The following is a 6,040-nucleotide window of genomic DNA, read 5'->3' on the forward strand; positions in this document are numbered from 1 at the left end:
GCGAGGACGGAGATGGGAGGATTTTTTTTCCCCGCGAGTAAGAACGAGGACGAGAACGGAGAAATTTTCTCCAATCAGAGACGGAGATAGTTACCCATCCCCACAGGAATTTTCCCCGTCCGAGGCCCCCACTCCACAGAAGCCAGACTAGCACCGCGCCGAACGCGTGCGTTCCCGCGTCAGCTTCGTGGGTCGCGGTACCGGCTGCGGGCTCGCCTGATTCGCGGTCGCGGTGAATTGTAGCCCCCAAGTGGGACTGGACGATTGGGGTGGTCGACACGCAAGAGCAACCATGTCAGGGGTTCAGTTGAAGCGAGAGGGAGAGCTGAACCAGTCGGCCGGATGCGCGGAGCAGAGCACCTGCCGTCCCATCGGAGCGGCGGGCGGCGTGACAGACCATGCCCGTCCCAGTCTCCAGCGTGTACCTATGCACGACCCTGAAATCATGTCCATGCGTGATCATCGTCTAGATCGGCTTGTTGCCACTGCTCTTCTGCGGCAAAGAGACCACTTGGTATCAATTAGTCTGAACTTTGAACGGCTCTAATTTTGAGTACGAAGTCCGGGTCCTAGGTGGCAGTTGGGTGTGGCCTTGGCCTTCCTCCCCGTGGCACGTTCTTATGTTTTTTACTTTTGACTGTGGGTAGCTCTTCGTTGACAACTCCTCTACCGTCAGTACGAGCATTGGTCAGGGGCCGGTACATCGTGATACCATCGGCGACGGGCAGCTGCACGACCTCCACGCAGCGGCTGGTGCGCTTGGCTGCTACGGTACTTAGTCTTCTTGATCACCTCTTTTTTAAGAATCTTTACAGTACACTATAATATTAGATGATGAATAGTATTATTATTGTGATCCAACCGTCTATTTTAGCATGTATTATTATAATTATTTTGATACCCTTAGGGGTAATTACGTCATTGACTGATCGGACTTCGGACCTTCGCCACCCATCATCGACCGACTGACAGAGGGTGGAAACCCTAATAAATAAAATGAACAGAATAAGTGAAAGCTTATCCGAAGAATAAACTAACATTTTGATCTTCCCTAATTAAACATATAATTTACAAGTTTATCATAGTTTTTTTTCCAATCCTACCCTTATGATACCCATGATACTTTTTAATGATACCCATGATACTGATGGGCGATAGAGTATCATTAGGCCAATCTAAGTCACTGGATGAAGAAAATAGACGGTATGCACTCATTTAGGTATACTGTAAAAATCCTCCTTTTTTATTGTACTCCAACGACACATAATGGTCTTCAATGACCAATAAATTTGCAAAATCTAGATTGGTCCTGTTCTCCGGGACAGAAACATCATTCTTATTGTTTGAGATACCATCCTCAGTAGGTTCCTCGTACTTCCACTTCACTTGTTCAATTAAAACAGGATTTAACTCTCACTCATCTGTCCTATCAGTTGGTTTCATCAGATTAGCTGAGGATTGCCCAATATCCGATCTTTCACCTTATTTACCACCACCTCATCATCCTCCTCCTCAGCACCTTCACCCAACCCCCTCCTGATACCTCTATTGCACAAGCAGCATAAGTACCTAACCTCTCTTTATTGCTCACTCGAGGTACCTCATCTAAACCGAGGTATCAGTAAGCTAGAGCACATTCTGGTAAACACCTTCGGTTCCACAGTCAACTACAACGCTAACAGTCAGGATGATGGCTTGGTCTTGTATTCATCTTGACCGCTTACACCCCACGCCATTCAACGCATCTATCCGTGCATTCATCCAGTGCAATATCTTGAGCCGTCAACCACAACGCTAACTTTGAGGAAGAGCTCTTCTTAGAGGGGAGGATGGTGAAGTTTTCATCACTTGAGCTTGACTTTTCATCGTCGCTCATCCATCTTCCAAAGCTTGCGAATGTCTTGGCTCTTCCCCTTATCTTCCTCTTGTTTTTGGTCTTCTTCTCTTTCTTGATACGATCAACTGTGTTGACTAAATCTTCAATGGAGATAGAATGATCAATCTTGGTATTGATCATCTTTATATTCTTCTCTATCTTTGAGAAGAGCTTGATCATCTTGGGATTAATTTTATCATCACTTGATGTACTTTGATCATCCTCTTCATCGCTCTCTTCATCTTGATCACCATCATGTTCGCTTGAGCTTGACTCTTACTCTTGCCTCCTCATCTTCGTCTTCATGTGTGAGCATTGAGCTTACTTGCTTGTGAGGGCAAGATTCTTGGCATTAGATGAGGTAGGAGCTTCCACTTTCATGTTCATTGTTATCTTATGGGCGCTGATCTTGCCGAGCACTTGACTTGGAGTCATCTTCTTGATATCATTGTTGTTATAGATGATGGAGACTATCAACTTGTACTTTAGAAAAAGTGCTTGAAGTATTTTTCTCACCATTTGATCATCTTTAATTGGCGCCAAACCTAACCTATTGATCTCATTGACAAGAATATTCAAGAGTACATGTCATTAGCACTTTCATGAGGTAATTTCTTGATGCCATTGAGCTTAGTCACGAACACATGATATTTATCATTACGCATATCCTTTGTGGCTTCATGTATTTCTATGAGACTAATCCAAATATCATGTTTATTGGTGAGATAATAAACACGATTAAATGCATCAACAATTAAAGATGATAAAAAGATATTTTTTGCCAATGCATCTAATTACCTCTCCTTGTTGGTGATGCGAGGTCTCATCTCTTCCTCAGTGACCCTCCAAATATCTAGACCATTGGCTTAAAAATAACAAGACATTAGAATTTTCCAACGGAGAAATTTATGCCATCGAAAAGTGGAGCGCTATAGGTATCCATCCTAACCCCGAACGTCACAACTAACTAGGTGGTGAAGCCTAACAAATCAAAATGAGACGGGGTCTCAAATAAAATTTGAATGTTGTGTCCTTATGAAAGGTGTGAGCCTTGACTCCGATACCAGTTGTGAGGATCGGTGATGTTCTAAGAGAGGAATGAATTAGGACACTTAGAAACTAATGGCTCCAAAGACTTCACAAGATAAACATATTTCAATTTCTATCTAAATATGCTCTAGATTTATCTAGTGTGTCTACTCTACCAATCAAAACGCTTGCAACCTATCTAAGAAGGTAAATTGCAAGTAAGTAAATGCGGAAACATAAATAAGGTAGAGAGAGAAAACTCGGCACAAGGATTTTTTCATGGTATCGATGGCATGAATGCCACCGCTAGTCTACGTTGGAGCTCTACCAGAGATATGTTCCTGGTCGACACCCAATCACAACTAAGCCATCAAGTCACAAAGACAGGGCCTCAACCCGGATGAGCCACCAAGCCACCAAGGCAAGGTCTCACCACAAGACTCTCTTCCGATCCCTTGCAGCTGTGATCACTTCGGAGCTTGAGTCACCAAGGTAATGATCTCCACATCCCCGTACATGTGTCTTGCCGTCGCTTCATACCATGTCGGAGGGTCAACAAGTTGCTGGTGAGTCAACAAGACTCTACGGTACCGGCGTACCTCTCGGTACACGGTTGGATCACTCCTTGATCCACTCTCTATGCAGTAATTACCTAGCAACACTCTCACTAGACCTATAAGCACTAATCACTCACTAATCTTGCGCTTAATCGCCTTGGATGATCACTTTAAGCACTTTGGTGTCTTGGATGTCTTCTCAAATGTATATGGGGTTCCGTGGACTTCAGCAACATGCCACACCTTCAAATGACCGAGTGGAGGGGTATTTATAGCCTCAAACTTGCGGACTAGCTGTTGCTCCAATAGCTTAACTTTACTGTTATCACTAGATGATCCGGTGATAACAATAGTATAAGAACTGGACCATCCGGTGTGTACATCAGTGGATACTAGCCGTTGGAACTCTACTCAAACTTTTTCTGAATACCGGATTCTCCGGTGTATACTCAAATTCATCACCAGACCTTCTGGTAAGTTATCTTGAGCCATCCAAGCTTTTACATCTTCTCTGTGTAAAATGCTCTGGTGAAGTCTCCGGTGAAGTCTCTTCATCACCGGACTATCTGTTGAGTTATCCTGAGCCAAATAGCGCATTTGCGGCCTCGTTGTGTAAAATACTCCTATGCATTCATCCGATGTTTATTCCATTCACATCGGACCATCTGGCGAGTTAAACCTTCTCTTCTTTTCCCTGAAAATACTCCGGTGCAACTATCTCTGTTGAAATGTACCTTAGTTTATATGTGATGAGTGATTGATAATAGTGTTATTTTGGTTTAATGATTTTGATATTTTATGGGCATGATTATGCAATGCAATTATGATCATAATTAATCAAAGTTGCAGAGAAATAGAGTTGGCGGGTTTGTGACTGAGTTCAGAAAAATTGTATACACCGGATGATCTGGTGCTGAAGAAAATGAACTCGCCTGAGTATCTCAATGAGGAAGCAAAAATTAAAGTACACGTCGGATGGTCCGGTGTTAGGCATCAGTGAACATCGGAGCTTTTCTTGCAGAGAGATTGCAAATTGGCTCTGGCGGATGTATACGTCGGATGGTCCAATGCTAGGCAATATGTACGCCAGATGCTTCGCCGTAGCATTTCTTACAGAGAGGTTGCAAACTGGGTTCCGACAAGAATGGACATGTCGGATGGTCTAGTGATGGGCATGAATACACGTCGAACTATTTCTTGCAGCGAGTATTTAAGGCAACCTGGTCTACTGAGTTGAGCACGCTGGATGGTCCGACGCTTAGGAGGAGTCAACACCGGATTATTCGACGTTTACAGTTGTAGTGAGATATGATTTTTTTTTGCAGGGATTTTTGTTATTGACTAACTTCTGAGGGTATTGGAATTTGTTGGAAATTCATGTTTGCTTGTCTTATGATGTGTAGGTGATGGATACAACTTAGTGACTGATGACGAGGAGATCGGGGCTAAGCGGGGAGCTAGGTGCAGGACGATCGAGGGAGTCGAGCGAAGTCAAGGGTGATTCTAACTATACATGTGGAGGTCAAACAAAATATGAGATAGAGGATTAGAGGATGAAGATAGTATGTTGATAAAGTTAAGATAAAAGGATACCGATGCAAATGATAAGGTGGCCTAAGGGATCAGGAGGGGGAGAGACTTGACAGCAGTCAAGATCGCGAGGCGGAGGACACGCATCGACATAGTAAGACTTGCTTAAGTTGTAAGCAAGTGGATGTGAGTCACAATTTGACAAGCGTGCAATGCAGTTTCCCAGTTTAGCCACAAAAATCGTGCGACGATGGAGTGCACGTCGTATTATCGTGAAGCTTGCGTTCAGGCGAATCTAAATCATGAATGCGCCATGGCTATCTGATGGATGAAGAAAAATTTGAACAAAACTACCCTGGTGGTAGGTAGGAGTATATTGTAAATGAAGGATATTTTAGGCACATGATTCTCGAAGGGTTAAGCAAGCCTCCTAGACCTATAAATAGAGGGATATGATTTGTGGTTTTTTAGAGCCTTTGAGAGTTTTGAGAACCTTCCACTTGTGTTGTGTGGAGAGGCAGAGAGGGGTGTTTAGCCTATATTTAGGTGAGAGTTTTTGTGAGAAAAACACTTTGTAATCTATTAAAAGATGGTGTTCCTCTGAGCTTAATGAAAAAAGTGTTTTTGCATATGCTTAGTCATTTTCTTCCGGTTTCTTGCTTTTGTCTCCCATATTTTCGTGTAAGTTTTGTTGTTTTCTTATTGATTTTTGTTTTTCTTAAGAGCTGCTCATTTTAGATCATATTAGAGGTGTTCTTCTTATTACTAGAGGGTTAATCATCTCATATGAGTTTATCTTGATCCATCCGAAACCTCTGGATCTATCAATTTGAAGAATCTCTTCTTCCAGCGGCTAGTTATCTTGAGTTTAGGAGTTTTTTTCAAATGAAATTTAGAGTTCTCATCCATCGAATAGTAACTTTATTTTGGAAGTGTTGCAATCTGTTAGTCTTTTTTTGCTTTCGTATGTAGTTTTGAGGTGCATTGGGTTAAAAATAATAAAATGCTATCAATTTCAAAAAAGAATTATTAAAATATCAATTCATCC

Source organism: Phragmites australis, chromosome 18 (assembly GCF_958298935.1).
Source record: "Phragmites australis chromosome 18, lpPhrAust1.1, whole genome shotgun sequence".
NCBI classification, from domain to species: domain Eukaryota; kingdom Viridiplantae; phylum Streptophyta; class Magnoliopsida; order Poales; family Poaceae; genus Phragmites; species Phragmites australis.